This window comes from Electrona antarctica, assembly GCF_951216825.1.
Source record: "Electrona antarctica genome assembly, chromosome: 11".
Taxonomy (NCBI): domain Eukaryota; kingdom Metazoa; phylum Chordata; class Actinopteri; order Myctophiformes; family Myctophidae; genus Electrona; species Electrona antarctica.
The window spans coordinates 31905425-31923205 of record NC_136792.1 but is presented as its reverse complement, the minus strand read 5'-3'; positions in this window follow the sequence as shown (position 1 = coordinate 31923205).

Sequence of the window (17781 nt, the reverse complement as noted above, 5' to 3'; positions counted from 1 at the left end):
GGACTGAGCTCCAAAAGCTTAAAATATAATTTTCTCACCACAGGGGACATGACGTTTCGAGCCTCATGGCTCTTCTCATGACATCTGACATGAATAATCTGTCATCATATTTTCCCCATGTTGATTCGTATCCCTTGCATCATCACATTGGTCTTTGCTCCAATCCCTACTTAACTCTACTGTATGTTATCTTATTTTTGTCCGCACACCCTCTACTGTAGGTCTTTGCGAGATGGACTCAGCTGTGACCTCCCCCCTCTCTGCAATGAATGCACACTACATCACTACATCGTTTGCATAGTTACAAATCACATCTCGCTTCCTGAAAACAACGTCGGTCCAGATACACCCAGGGGGCGCTTCTCTACCCAGCACCACTCACAGCTCTGGCAGGCGGTTTAGGTTTAATAGTGATGTGGGTTGTTAGGCAGAAACGGTTGATAGAATTTGGTGCTTTGGAGCACTGATCCTGTAATGTATTCCATTGCTGCTGGAAACCAAACTAAGTGGGACATTTTTGGCTCCCTACACAGAGAAATTACTGTTGCGTGAGAAAGCCTCATCAACTCACCCTGTTTGAGTACCCTAGTCCTAGTCCAACATACTATACAGTACTGTACAGAACACACTCATGCATTACACACAAACTCAGAACTTTAAGGGGTTGTAAGGGATAGTTGTAGTTTTTGTTTATTTTAAGTTAAAGCTCTGTATTCTGATAATAATCATTGTGAGTGCTACACACTCAGGGGTCCCCCATCTCTCCAGCACTTTAATAAACAGAAAATACTTTTTTCAGTTGGGGATACCAATTTCATCCAGTCAGGAGAGAACACAACAATGATCATTCATTTATTAGCTTCAGCTTTATTTTATTCCAGTTACAATTGTGACTTTAACTGAATTCAATTAACACTAAGGATTTTGCAGTGACACACAAACAGTACCAAACACAACACACCCACACAGGAAAAACATACACATCCACACAAACATCCTGATCCTCGATCTTTGTCTTTTAACAATAACTTAAGCGTTAAGCCCTATCTTGCATGTCTGTGTGTCTGACTGTCTGTGCACACCTGATCTTGGATTCCGCTGGACAGATTTGCCATCAAACTTTGCATGCACACTCCCAGGAAGACAGGAAGAATATTTTCAAATTGACTCATGGTGGTACATGTTGGCCTATAACTCTTCAACTACGTAGGTCAAACAACACAATTATTTTTGTGTTGTAGTTTCTGAGAAAACAGTGTCTAAAGATCGCAGCTAAAACAGAAGCTAATGGATGTGCGCGCACCCAAACAGGGCCCAGACCTAGCAACCGGGCCAATTCTAAAAATGAAAAATAGCAAGGCCTTCTTATATCAATATGAAAAGCCTTGGATACTCGACCTGAGCACAAAGCGGTATTATTTGATAGGACGAGTATTCTCGTCTTTAGCATCAAATGTTTTAAACCCGAAGCAGATTAAAGCCTAGCATTTTTCTACACACCGGCCACAGCCTCATTTTACTCCTTCTGTACTGCAGGGTTGGTTATTGTCAAGTCATTCTCCCATTTTCCAACTAACAGTGTTACGGTCATTTTGTTTTGTGACCGTCGGCAGTTCAGTCAGTTAACTGCAGAATAGATTCAGAAAGTTATTAACCCCTTAATGCCTGAAACATAAAAAATCCACCCAAAATAGAGTTTTATGCTATTTCATGCAAGATACTTGGTCTAAATGCATCAAATTAGCTTTCTACAGTGTTTATTAATGTGGATATGCACAATGTATTTCATTTTATGCCCGAAAACCCCCAAATCCCATACAAACTTTATGCACAATTATCAAGTGAAATGTATCAAATCTGCATTCTACAATCTGGATTAGTGAAACTGTAGCATATTTCTTTTCAGGCCATCTATTTTGAGCATCATGCACCAACCAACTCCCCCCCCCCAGAAATATTATTCCACCACCAACATTAATAAACATAGACAGCTGAACAAAGTAGCCTTTTTAAATCATTATTAAATCATTACAGCTATGAATATTGTCAATGCAATGCTGTAGGATACAGATTATAACCGCAATTCATACATGTGTATAAAGTCTTTCCTGCTATGTAGGCTATGCCTTGATGATTTTGTTATAGGCCTTTTCACTATTAGCTGAAAGTGGGCTTTCTGGTGTTCTGTGACTGTCACCACCAGGATTTTTTTTATGTGACACCACCCATTGCTCGTCAGTGGACCAACAGTTCATAGAGTGAGGTACGGCCACTGTGCAGTTCATAGGAAAGGAGATGTGGTGGACAAGATGACCACTTCCAAATAAGCATTTATTTTACAATGCAAATTTGGTGCATTTGCTTTTATTATTGTATTTTATGGGATTTTGCTGTTTTAAGCTTAACTTAATTGCTGCCGCTAGGTGGCAGCATAAGCACACCTAAGGAATGCCACCCGTCCGCTCTAACTCTACGATCCTCGTTTCATTTCCGGGTTATTCAGTGAGGTGGGGGCTTTTGTTGTGAGCACAGTGATCAGTCGCATTAGCTCAGACCCCTTGGCTATCATTACAAGCAGTTACATGTGCTCAGCGATGCTATACAAACTCACAAATGTTTTACGATCGTCGGGATGTGCGGCGGTTCACCATGGACAGTGCTCGAACCTTTTGAGATACAGCGCTTTGAAAATCCTGTTAATGGAGGCTCAATGGAGCTGGATTTAAAAATCCCATAGCTGGTGGGGACGGAGGCTCTCCATAGTAACCGGAGCAATGCTAAAAGGTAAATTGACGGTCGCCGCGTTCATATTATGGAGTATATGGTTGTCTACAAACATACGCGTAGTTTAAGCACCTCGGCACGGGCGAATTAATTAATTAGTGAATTAATTAATTAAGTGTGACCGCAGGTCGCAGTTACTATGAAAACGTGCATGTAACATCCGTCACATCACGTTCTTCATGTAATGCTGCTGCTGCACACACACAACACATGGGGGCACGCCACACACAACACACGGGGACACGTGTTTTGCCACTACACACTCAAAAGGCGCACAGGCACTCAAAAGGCACTCAAATGAGATGTTAATGTCCTGTAACTAGACTTAGAAATAAAACTAGTGTTGACTAATCATTACAAGTGGCTCTTATTTTGATGAGGAATTTTCTCAAGTCCGTTTCAGTTGTAAACAAGCTACGATGGATGAGCTGTCAAAGTGCTAGTCGCCACGTTAGCGACCATAGGCTATTTACAATATGAAAACCATGCATGATCTGTCAGTTAAACAATGTAGGTTACACAATTAAACATGGAACCTGCAGCATTAGGTGAGTAATTCATTGTATATGTGTTGGACGTTTGTGGTTGCTAATGATAAATGAACACCTGCTGCTAGTGGGATGACTGGGATACTCCTGCTGCTTAACGACTACAAATACACTGTGCAGCTTTGCATCTTTGTATCGTTTGCATCTGCCCGTGTGAAAGCAGCATAACGTTGTGGCAGGATACGTACAGGTGCTCCTTTGAGTAGGCCTACTAGCCCAAAATATTAATGTGCCCCCCTGCTTAAATGAGATAATTTAAAATGAAACTTCTATGACAGTGCTGACTTAATGAAGTGACATTATTCCGGGAGAGTGGCTCAGCCCAGCGGTCGCTCTCGCCTATATTAAGGCGTCTTACTGGTTAATATGTGACAGTCAATGTAGGACTAGGAGCAGTATTATTTAGTTTCCATGGCAGTGGAAAACATTAATAGAAAGACAGATGACTGTTTAGCTTTACTGGGACACTGCTGCACTTCGCTTTGCTTCGCTTCGCCTTGCTTTGCTTTGCTTTGCTTGCAGTGAAATGCAGTGTTAATACGTCAGAGTTAGAAGAACATCATCCGTATATGACAATAAAATGAGATATTTACAGATGTATGTTTCTGCCAAGTAACCTCAAGAGGACAAAACACAGATCAGTACAGCAATAGAGCACAACAATTCAGCAATATAAACACTGTCTGCCTGTAATGAGACTGCTGCTGCAGCACGCAGGCTACTGACGTCAGCTGCACTACAGTACATGCAGTATGGCTTGTGATATAAAAGGCTCATTATATAAATAATAATAACTGTAAAGCCTGAGCTGCATTGTGTCCTGACAGCTGCAACCAACGACTTACTGTACACAGCCCTGGCTGGTGGTCATATGCACTCCGAGGAGTGCATATGACCACATATTTGAACATAGCCAATCTACAAGCTCATGGATATTGTAGAGATTGCTCGTAGAGATTGTATGCTATTAACATATAAACAGTAGCCTATAATGCCAGGGTGAAAATTGTATGTTTTAAGTATTTGTTGGTGAAAACATTCAGGCATGTCTCTGATCATGTGTACATCAGTGTACCTGTATATAAATTACTGTGTGTGTGTGTGTGTGTGTGTGTGTGTGTGTGTGTGTGTGTGTGTGTGTGTGTGTGTGTGTGTGTGTGTGTGTGTGTGTGTGTGTGTGTGTGTGTGTGTGTTACCTATCCTAAACACTGGTCATTTGATAAATAGGCAGTGAGAGGCTGATGTGGGCCTATCAATCACACAGACCTTGGCCCGTGGCAGCCAAATAAAATAAAACGTCCCCGGTGCGCGAGGAGGAGAAATATGGAATGGACAAGAATGACAATGACAGAGTCCTCCGGACATGAGGGAGGATTTACCTCAAACACACACACACACACACACACACACACACACACACACACACACACACACACACACACACACACACACACACGCATAAGTGTGTATTGCTATACTATATACTACTATTGCTCCAAGGACGGCAGTCACGGCAATGTTATGAATGCGATTTTTTGGGCCATCATAATTCTAAGCCTGCAGTAGCCTACTTGGCTGGACCTGCTGGTGTCCTGTACAGAAAATAGCAGATCTACTAGCGCACCATATATCAGTGTTGTGAATAGGCTGCATTTTGCATCCCTACGTCCTTTATCATTATATTGATAAAGGACGCAATCGTCCTGGTACGCAATTCTGTATTCAGTACGCATGTAACAAGAATTAAAAACAAAAAAACACAATCATTTTGCATGGCCGCATAGACCAATTATTTGTTTACAAACATTGGGACTGGGTGCACGGGTGACTGTTTCATGTAATCAATTCCCAACAGATCTCCAAACCTGTTGTTTTGGGGAGCGCTGGTTTCAATTAATTCAACCTCCTGTAAGTTGGCTGGTCAGGAGACATTTATACTTCAAAGCGCAACAGTGTTGCACGCAGACAACAGCTGATACAAGCTCACATCGCATCGCGGGTGCAACTGTTGTGAGAGGTCTGCGTGCGCGACACCATCGCGGGACGAAGCATAAATTATACTGATGGACTGCAGGTGCGCGTGCAGCCGTGGACAAACATGCTCTACTGCCGTGATCATGAGCGCACCTCCCGTTCTTATGACAGCGACTGGGGGTGTGGTTTTGAGAACAACTGTTCAAGTAAATTAAATTTACTTGAATAATGGGGAAACTTTAGTGTTGTCATTATGTATTTACCTTAGAAACGTCACCTCTGTAATTTAATTAGTTCATTCATCCATTAGTTACTGTTATCCTACTCTTTAGACTGCTTCAGACGGAACATCTGACATCTACAGTATAGGCTACTTAGCAGGTCGACAATGGACCGTCACCATTGATATATGCATCCAAGGTCATTCCTGTTAATTCAAGCTGGGACACAGCGTCGATTGGGAGGTTTTGTTAGCGAGGTGCACAAACTGCAGATGGCTGTGCGGGCTTGCGTGCATCTTCAAAACAACCAGGGCGGCGCCCTAGATAGCCCTACCCTCAGCTCACCCCTGCTACTGCTTAAATCACCTAGGCTAACCTAGTTTTAAGGCCACAACATTACACACATCATCTGCAGAATCTGCTGGTATGTATGAACAATTCCAGGTGCGGGTCTGCAATACTCTGTGCCTTTATAGGATTCCTTCACCAATAAGTATCACTTAATTTGATCTCTACAGCAGAGGTACAGTAAAGGCACACCATACCAATACAAAAATGCTATCATTCATATCACTTTGTAAACACTTATATTTATGCCAAATGCCAAAAACGTTTAAGCACTTAAGCCTTCTATTATACACATACATTTGACAAAAAAAATGAATTTAGCAATCTAAGCTCACAATTCTGCAGAATTCCCAAAGCATTGTAGCTTGTTGAAAGTGGTTAAATTAACAATTTAACACATGATTTTATAGTGCAGTCAGTTATGCGCACATGTGTGCATGACACAAGCACGCACGCACGCACGCACGCACGCACGCACGCACGCGACGCACGCACGCACGCACGCACGCACGCACACACGCACGCACACACACACACACACACGCACACGCACACGCACACGCACACACACACACCCACGTTTGCTTAGGGACAGCAGAAAGCAATGTGATGGCAAGGTGAACCAGTGTAGGCTCTGGTAAGTCAGTGATATTGCATTAAGTTAAGTGAATTAGAATAATACAATAGGTTGTATACTGTACCCCCGACGTACAGTAAACCTTGAGTGGAGGTCAGTCCTTCTGTACTAGCTGGAGAATGTCAGCTGCATGGCTCACACAGAGTCCTCGTGTATTATTGTCACAGTGTGCACCTGTGTCTGAGAGGAAATATGCAGCATTCTGTACTACAACACTTTAACCACTTATACAGTAGCTCTAGTATATACTGTCGTACGACAAATAGCAAAAACTAAATCTACTAAATCTACAGAATGCATTGCCTTGTACATTTTTGCAATCTTGTTGTACTGTAATGTCATGTCTGCATGCGGCTCTTGTTTTGTTGCCTGATGTTGTTTCTTCTAACTACAAAAATGAATTGAAAAGGTATTGCCTTTTGCCAAGTAACCTTTGTAAATATGTTGTTCTTAATAGAATGTCCTGGTAAAAAGAGGGAAAGATGTTTTGATATAAAATACACCCCTCCAGACACACACATGCACATGCACATGCACACGCACACGCGCACGCCCACGCCCCCACACACACACACACACACACACACACACACACACACACTGAGGTCAGCATCCCGCTTATACCACACATTTCATGGGAGTTCCAAGCCTTATAAATCTTTCAGTCACACAGTGTGTGTGTGTGTGTGTGTGTGTGTGTGTGTGTGTGTGTGTGTGTGTGTGTGTGTGTGTGTGTGTGTGTGTGTGTGTGTGTGTGTGTGTGTGTGTGTGTGTGTTGTTTTAGTGTCTGCTGTCGGGGCCCTGCCTCTCTCTCACCGTTGAACATATTTCATATGTGACTGCTCCCTGTCCCTCCCCTGGCATCCGCTGTGATTTAGAAATACTATTTATAGTCCGCTCAGGCCGTCACACAAACATGCATGCCTGCACATGTGCCTATTCCCTGCTCGTGTGTGCGCACTCAACACGAGCACAGACATACGCCTGATTTATACTTGTGCCGTGCGTTGGTGTCTCGTGCCGGAAGTAGCACATCTACAAGTTTACAATGTATCCTACAGCGACATGTTGTGAGCTTGTAGATCTGGTACTTTCAGTGTGCAACGTGATAGGCGGCAGTATAAATCGGGCTTATAATAGATAAATTGTGCACAAAGACCACATTATGTAAAATACGCATACCCACAAAGGCACGTGCACGTACATGAATGAAACTATGGTAAACAGTGGTTGTGCTGCATGTTCACGCCAGAACCTTTTTCTTTTCTTGTAAAAGTTCCATCCAAACCATACTGTGGCCCATATCCGTGATAATTCCAAAAGCAATGAATCCCTGCCTGCTGGAATTGCCCTGGGAGTGACAGAACCCTGGCAAATTTCAGCATTTATTGTTGAATAGCGGCAGAAATGTAATATCCGTCAGAAACGGGAAACGGGAGCAGAGAGAGACAGAGGGAGAGCTGAGAGAGAGAGAGAGAGAGAGAAGAAAAGCCTGCTGACATTTTTCCTTTCTCTATAATAAGCAGATTTTATACCCTTCACACACACACACACACACACACACACACACACACACACACACACACACACACACACACACACACACACACACACACACACACACACACCACATATGCATGCACATATGCGGAACGTCAACCACATCACATGCTCTGTGACTGCAATTGAGCAGTCCTGCATCAAGAGCAGCGGCGTTGCATGTCAATGTTGGTATTGTGACCACACTTACATACACAGACACAGTCATGCATACGGTCATATGTGTACAATATGCCTGCAAAAAACACAATGTGCACAAATAAACGTCCCTTGTCACAGGCAAATAATCACAATAAGACACACACACACACACACACACACACACACACACACACACACACACACACACACACACACACACACACACACACACACACACACACACACACATTCCATGAGTATGTTTCTGCATCCATCCTCTGGTCTCTTGAGGGAAGGTTCTTATACGCAGTAGCCTGATTTCCATACTCTCTGCATTGCTTTTACCTTTACATTTTCCTGTCTTTTTAATTATCTTTTATATATTATATTATATATTTTTCTGTGAAGCGCATTGAGTTGTACCTGCATTTGTTTTTATTGATTGATTGATTATGGTACAAACACAACAGTCCAATGAAATCCCCATGAAATAGTGTTAGCATCACCCTTTATTAATTCAAAGTGAAAGAAATAATTAAGTGATCACTATACATAGGTATAGGCTTTTGGAAATGGGCTACACTTGTGTTGTTGGTTATCTGTGGTTAAACGTGTATCATGACAGTTGCATGACATCATTTCTACACAAATGAACGGTGCCATGGCCATGAGGCATGCAGGTCACAGCATCCTTCATTTTAATGTGTCACAAGTGATGTCAACACGGTACCCAAACGCAGCGAGTTGAGAAGCCGTCATCACAGTATGGACTGGAGGTCAAAAACAGTCTTACTGGAAACATTTAAACATGCGGTTTATATTTTATTTTTCCATGCCTTTACAAGAAAGGATACATGTTTCGGCTAACCAATCTTTGCCAGTATCGACCCATCATTTTTGTAAATGTCATTGTTCTAGAGGATCAGAAGAGTTGGTTTTAACATAACATGTATTTTCTGTAACATTTCCCTTTGCCTTGGAGTTTCCAGTTGCTTTTCAAATCTATGGTGCAAGGTGCATGGTCTAAAGCACAGGGCACAAATGCATTGGGGGTGCATGTGTCCAACTCCAATTTTCGTAGTTAAATACATGGGTTAAATATTTAATAGTTAAATATGACCTGCAGGGTGCAAATTGAGACACTATAGGTGCAAAGTTAAATGTCAATGAATTCTTCATGGCCGTGTTTTTCACAACATTCATTGTTATATAAATGGTGGATTCTGCAAGGAGAAACTGCATCCATACTGTTTTATTGGTTTTTAATTATTATTTTACTTTAATTATTTAATTATTATTTTTTCTAATAAAGTTGTCCTTTTCTTATGTCCCCCCTACCCCCACAGATGTAAAGCGTCTTTGAGTACTGTACCATAAAAATCGCTATATAAGTCCCAGATATTATTATTAAAGGACCAGGCAGTCCTGAACGGACTTGGTCCTTTATTGTTATTGTTTGTTTTTTTCTTCTCCTTCTCCTTACGCCAAAAATAGCAGTTCTGGTTGAACCGTGCAGACGGTTTTCGTGAAATTTGGAAATATGGTAGAGGGCCATGCCAAACGGTGACACAACTATTGGCCAAAGGTTGGATCTATAGCACTCAATTGAAAATGCAAACTTTGACCACGCATAGCTCATGAACCTTTTTACCGTCGGCAATGAATCTTCGATACACATATGCGTCTCCTCATGGAACAACTTTCGTGCTCTGACTTTTGACCTCTGACCTATAGATCACCCGCCATTTTGAATTATATGAAAAACAGTTCAAATCTATCTCCTCCCAGGATCTTTGATCAAAATGCAACTTCTACACGTGAACTTTGTACCTATACGGACAAAAAAAAATTGTAGTACATTTTTTTTAAGTTGTTATGAAGTTATCACAGTATGGTCATTATGCAACCAAGTTGCCCTTTCCATGGCCAAAATAATACAACAACTTTAAATTGTTTTCAAATGTCAAGTTTCTATTATGACAGCTAAGAGTAGGAGAAACCTACTAGACTAAATATTGTGGAAATTGTTTTGTGCATCACAGAATCCAAGCGTGTGGTCTAAGAAAAAAACCGAAACAAGACTAGGTCAAAATATGGCTTGGACCAGAAATTACATGCAGGCTTACACTGGTTTTAATGATCACACAAATGTGATTTTTGGATCATTACTTTTGTTCAATGATGCACAAACTCATCCATGCCATCATCACTTTTCACATTGATTGCTGTAATTCACTATAACTCACTATTTACTCATTAATATTATTACATGTTAAGAAGAATTCTAGCATATCTAAATCAAATATTATACCTGACATGGCCGTTATATTTTTGATGCTATATTTATTTATTTTGATCTGCACAAAAAACACTGATCAGAAGAAGGTTGCATTACGGTCAAACCTATACAATTAAACTGCTGCACGAAAATATAGCACTACTAGTAGGCTTGTTGACATACAGTATACTTTATTATAATAAATATAATTAAAAAACGTTTACTCTTGTGTGGACTCCCTTATTTCGTTATGCATCCCCTAGTGCATGGCACAATCAAGAATAAATTAAACATCACCTTCTCCAGATAGACAGACTATAAGACGCGAACAAGTCTTTCCTATACTGCCCCATGTAGCTCCCACCTTCCCCCGCCTCCCCGGTAATCTGTCCCCACACAGACCATGACGGAGGGGCGCCGTCTCTGCCTACTTCTAACTGCACCGAGTGACAGGCTGACAGGCAGCCCAGAGGCAGCCAGGCAGATCGCGCCAGGTGATGATTATTTTTTATACATAGGCTACACATAAACGCTGCTGCCTGTAAAATTATAGTTATTTTAGATCGCATTTTAACGCACTGATGTTAAGTTATATGGCATTCTCTCTTTCGCTGTTAGAGGCAGGCAGATCATTATGCGATGATTATATTTATACATAGGCGCCTGCTGACGTTTTTAACATATTATAATTATAGATCACATTTTAACGTGAGTTTCACTTGGGCGTTTCCATTCTGAATTGTTGTCTGACCAGGTTGAGAAAAATATTAGGAGATGGAAGTTGGGGTTGTACTGTTATTTTGCACATTGCCAAAATAAATTCTTGAATCTGTTTTCTGTGTATGCCTCAAATACAAAACTAATCAAATTCAGGTGTGTGTGTCTTAGTACATGCTTATTATCTAGATATCTGGTATGGTTGAAGCATTCCATTTTCTTGTGATTATGCGGTATAAATATTGTTACAACAATCATGTTATAGTAAGAAGTAGCCTAATGCAGGTGTAAGACCTGTTGTGTTTGTATTGTGCATGTGTTTTAGGTTAGGTATAACTGTGCCAATGCAGTTTTCTATGCATTTCAGGGGTATTGGGGGTTTTGACCCCCGAAAAGATGTCGGCCGTGCCGCTTCGTGCCTAGCAGGTGTTCCTCATTACAACTTCTGAGAGCTCCTGCAAGTACTCCAAGCCACTTTCCAAGCCACTTTCTCTCTCTCTCTCTCTCTCTCTCTCTCTCTCTCTCTCTCTCTCTCTCTCACACACACACACACACACACACACACACACACACACACACACACACACACACACACACACACACACACACACACACACACACACACACATGGAGATATGGAGATACAATTGTGGAAATATAAGACATATTGCAAAAAGCCAAGATAAATTTCACTTTCCCCTGAACGCAAGTTCATGAAAGTGATAAGTAATATTGCTCGAATGATGAATGAATTGCAATGAACAGTAAACTCTCTTCATCAAGAACGCATCTCATGCGTACAGTAAACTCCCGTGTTGAGTGTGAACATCAACAAGAAGTCCAAATATAGACAGAGACCAAAACAGGCCCTCACGAAACCTGTACAAATAAAAATGCCACGGGGAGTTTCGTAAATATAAATGTTGCATGTGAGCGTACAGTACGTGTGTGTCTGCTTACACACACACACACACACACACACACACACACACACACACACACACACACACACACACACACACACACACACACACACACACACACACAAAAACACACACACACACACACACACACACACACACACACACACACACACACACACACACACACACACACACACACACACACACGCACACATACACACGCATGGAATGGAGAGTTGTGATGTGTGTCCAGGGCATCCCGTAACTCATCCCATCCTGATTGTCCCGGGTGGAGGGGCAGTGTGGTCAGCAGAACACAAACTGCTGACTCGCTACTTTGTCTGGCTTTCTTTTTGTTTGCTGCAGATATGACTGACAGGAGGGGTAAGCAAAGAGCCCCGTGGGTCACAGACCAAGAAACAATCAAAAAATATGACCGTCTCAGTGCGAGCGAGTGTGTGTGTGTGTGTGTGTGTGTGTGTGTGTGTGTGTGTGTGTGTGTGTGTGTGTGTGTGTGTGTGTGTGTGTGTGTGTGTGTGTGTGTGTGTGTGTGTGTGTGTGTGTGTGTTTAGCACTCTCCAAGAGGGATAGGGTGTGAGGGATAGGGAGAGAGAGAGAGAGAGAGAGAGAGATCTGGGTCTGTATTACTGGCCAATGGTGTACTGCTCACTAGGGATGCTGGCAGGTACATCATTTGTACAAATATCCGGCTTGTTTTTACGACAAAAATTGAAAGGTGCAATTGCCAACTGTGGTTCCCCCGACACAAGTCTTGGGTTGTGGCCGCCGGGACCCAAGGAGTACGTAATACACACACGTACAGATACAGTTAGCTTGCTCACCCAGTCACCCTCTCCCACCAACACCCTCAGCTCCAAACTCATTATAAAAAATGGAGAATACAGTACTATGGCCTGAAAGTACAAGCAGTATTAAAAGCATGGACAGGTTGTTTCGAGAAGCGGCCAAGAGAAACAGATCTGAGAGATTGTTCCAGTCAGAAGGACTTATATTATAGTGGTTGACAACAAGTGAACCACTACAAGTGAACTACTAGCTAGTTCAATGCATTGTTTATACTACGGAGAGTGCCTAGGCTGCATTTACAGCTGCAGCAGGAGCAGAGTGGAGAAAAGTTTAAAGATAGAGTTCCGTTCCGTGATTTTTTTCCACCCTAAAACATGATCATCAGGTATTATTATTATATAAGGAGGAATATTTTTTATTGTTTGAATTGTTTTTATTGCAGAGTTGATGAACAGTGGCGTTGGTGATGTGTGATGTCGCGAGGGTTAATCCCAATCAAGAGTGATTGTCACAGATGGCATAATGGTACTTTTACACCCTTTAAGTGGTTATGTGACAACCACTTAAAGGGTGATGAAACCCAAGGCAGATTGTGTTGTTTTCAGGTTAACCCCCCCCAGCAGATTAAAAAACATGACTAGTGAATAGTAGTCATGAATAGTAAGCAACACAGCTGCACCAAACAAATGAATAATGAGTGTGCTAGATTTTTTGTTAGGGGTGTCCAGAGCCATAAGGGCCAATGTGCAAACATGATAGACATTATTGACACACCTCAAATCTAACACACCCATTGTTAATTTGATTAGCTGCAGCTGTGTTTCTTACACTTGTGTACAAGGTCAGTGTTGCCTACCATGTCTTTACCCTGACGTAGTTTTTCCACTGGAAGTGGAAAACAAATAACTAACAAAGTCAGCCTAGGGTGTCATGGCCCATTTAAGCGGGACAGCTGTGATGATGACAAGGGCGATTTAAAGGAGCATTCAGTGATTTGGGTGATTTGGAAAACCCCCCGGTCTGCCCTGGTAACAGGATGTGCACATGCACGCACTACAGTGGGGGGACACGCAACAGGCCAACAGCACACACACCAAGGCCCGCCCCCGCTCGATCATGATTGGCGGAAGGCCCCTCTCTATCATGATTGGATCAAGGCTGGGCCACCTAGCCAAAAACGAAACCTATGTATTTTTTTTACCCCTGCGTAGCACTTAATCTCACCAGGCAAGGGCTGCAACTCAGTCAACATGGGTTGATTAATGATAACCGCCAAGCCTGAGGTGCCTACAAGTCTTCCTTTAGGCACATACTAACTCACTAACACACCACGCCAATGCACATTATACACAGTATAATACAGGTGTTCATTCAACTCTTACGCTTCCATTTGGTCCCATCTGTACACTCGTCAGAGTTTAAATAACACTAAGGATTTGACTGTGTACACTGTACAGACATGCTTATAGCCAGTACTAATAATGTTACATTTATGCTGACATGCTTATGCTTTTTGCTTACACACGCACACACACACGCACACGCACACGCACACACACGCACACACACGCACATGCACCTTTTGTCATGCACTCTAATACCGTACGTGCATCCACATGCATTAAACATGCAGAGCTAATCTATTTTTTTGGCCTGAGTAATCAAGGTGTAAGTAGGGCATGGCAAATGGGAAAACCGCAAGCTCTCATCAGGAATTCATCCTCTTGTTTCTCATCCCGCCTCCTTTCCCTCAGCCTGTACACATCAATTGATCTGTATCCATCCATCCATCCATCCATCCATCCATCCATCCATCCATCCATCCATCCATCCATCCATCCATCCATTCCCCACCCTCCCATGATCCATCCATCCCCCACCCTTCCACCCTCCCATCCACCCTCCCATCCACCCTCCCATCCATCCATCCATCCATCCATCCATCCATCCATCCATCCATCCATCCATCCATCCATCCATTCCCCACCCTCCCATGCATCCATCCATCCATCCATCCACCCATCACTCACCCTCCCATCCATCACCCACCCTCCCATCCATCCATCCATCCATCCATCCACCCTCCCATCCATCCATCCATCCATCCACCCATCCATCCGCCCATTCATTCATAATGGTAAATGGTGCATTAATATAGCACTTTTATCCAAAGCGCTTTACAGATTGTAGATTACATTCACACATTCACACACTTTCATACACAGATGGTGGAGGAAACCCTGCAAGACATCAACCTGCACATCGGGAGCAATTAGGGGCTCAGCGTCTTGCTCAAGGTCAAGGACACTATGGGGGAGCCTGGGATGGACCTGGGAACCTCATGGTTTTCCCATCCAGCCTGAGCCACTGCATGATGCCCCATCCATCCATCTGCCCGCTATCATCAGTGGTTCTGATGTCGAAATCACTATTTAGCTACAAACCCCCATCTGAAAATATTTGTTTTGATTCTTTGAAAATAGACAATCTCAAGCTCACAAGCTCACAAGCTCTCAGCACAATGCTAGCGATGTAAGCATGTTTTTAATATTTCTTCTTGACTATTATTGCAGCATTTAGATATGTGTCATATAAAGTGCATTAAAATAAAAAGTATTATTATTATTATTATTATTATTATTATTATTATTATTATTTACTAGACCGGTGCCCGGCTATATAGAGCACCGAGTCGGTAGTTGTACCCGTGTCAGATTACCTGTTCCACCCATCTGTCTGTGTGCCTTTAATGCCCATTTATGGAGATTTCTGTATCTGTCTCTCTGCGTCTCTTTATTCCTATGGAGTTCTGTGTCAGGCATGCCCAAATATGGAGTGTTGTGATGTCAGAACAGGCCAGCTCCATATATGGAGCCCTGTCCCGGGCCCTGTCCAGAGCCCAGGCAGAGGCCTTTTTAGGGCGGTTCTGGACAACCGTGGGTATGATCGACTCAACACCGGGCACTGCATGCCCTGTGGTGGGGTGGAACGCGTGTGTCGAATTTGAAGTCGGTGGGGCGAACGGTTCTTGAGGTACGTGGATTACAGACGTACAGAGACTTACAGATGTACGTACACATGCACACACAAAGACTAGGTGCATTTATAGTTAGATAAGATTAATATTATAATTTTGTCTTTCGGCGATTTTCAAATATAGTGTACTTTATATTTGCTAGGGACCTCCTGGAACATCCTCAAGGACCCCTAGGGGTCCCCGGACCCCACTCAGAGAACCACTGCTATTTATAATCCAACACATTCTATCCATCCATGTCTGAACCAGTCCAGGATCACGTTTATTTGCATTCGCACCGAGGTGACAGCTAAGCTTCTCCAAGGTTCATGCCGATTATTCCATTCATTTATTCATCCCCCATTGAAGTGGAGATATATGACCTGACCTGAGAAGCAGAAGCAAAACGGAAACTGTGACGAGGGAGGGCAAGAGAGAGAGAGAGAGAGAGAGAGAGAGAGAGAGAGAGAGAGAGAGAGAGAGAGCAAAGCAAAATACATATATTTGTTTACTTATTTATTTGTTCTTGGTTTTTTTTGTAAATGGTTTAAATAATGTATTTCTCGATTTGTTTCCCTCTGGAAAGACAGCAAAATGCTTTTATGTTAAGCAAGTGTTCGGCAGAGAAATTTGCATAATGTGCTCTCCAGTCCGCATTTTATGCGGGGAGATGAAGTGGAGCGAGGCTTGAACCTGTGGCCTCTTTGGTCGCTCAGTGAGAGTGCCGGGATGAAAACATAATTTGTGCGTACCGTACACTGTACTATGAGGACAGCTGTGATAAACCTAATGTAACCATTCAACACTATACTGCTTGACTACATAATAACACGAGATAAATGGTAAATGGGCTACATTTAAATAGCACCTTTCTTGTCTTTCCGACCCTTCAAAGTGCTTTACAATGTACTTCACATTCACACATCCCCACCGACAGACAGCAGAGGAAGCCATACAAGGCATAGGCACCATACTACTCATTGGTGGACAGTAACAAAGAATGTACTTGAGTACTGTATTTAAGTAAAAATATCAGTACTTTACTTGTTATTCATATTTTTGAATAGTTAAGACTTTATTTAAGTCTTTAATAGTTAAGACTACATTTCAAAGACAACTGTTACATACTTTTGACTCCAGTATACATTTCTAGGAAGGGTAAAAAGTGCATTATGAATCAACCACTTAAATCATCAAGCAACTGGCGGCCGGCCCCTGAGCAGTGCCAGTTATCACGATGACCATGTATGATGATGAAGTCATCACACATTATTTTCCATTGACCTGAATGTCAAATTACGTCACAGGGGGTGGGGGACATACACACAAAGCCACACATTGGAGCGATGAGCACCGCGAAATAAAAATCTACAACACGTGTCGCAGTGTGATGCGTTTATAAGATACCTCTGGAGTGAGTGTGGAAATATAGTGGCCCCTGCTCTACATCATCAATGTTGCCCACCACTGACTTAAACCCTATTTTAGTATAGTAAAAATAGCACATACTGTATACCAACAGCAATTCAAAATAATACCTTTTTTATCAGGTATCTTACTGCACAATATGTCATTATCTCTTTGTTTCTCTGAATAGGAGATGATACAGTCTATACAAGATAACTGTTCTATATAATGTAGTGCGTCCAAAGGGAAGTGGGTGTTCTGGATGTTACATCTGTACGTAATGTCTAGGCCGGGCTTCTAGGCGTTACAATTTGTTCTCTGGCCCTCTTGATCATTTGTATCTCCATAGGGAGCCACAGTGGAGGCAGCAGGGTTCATCTGCTACATCTGCACCGTGGGCCTGGGACACTAGCGGGGGGC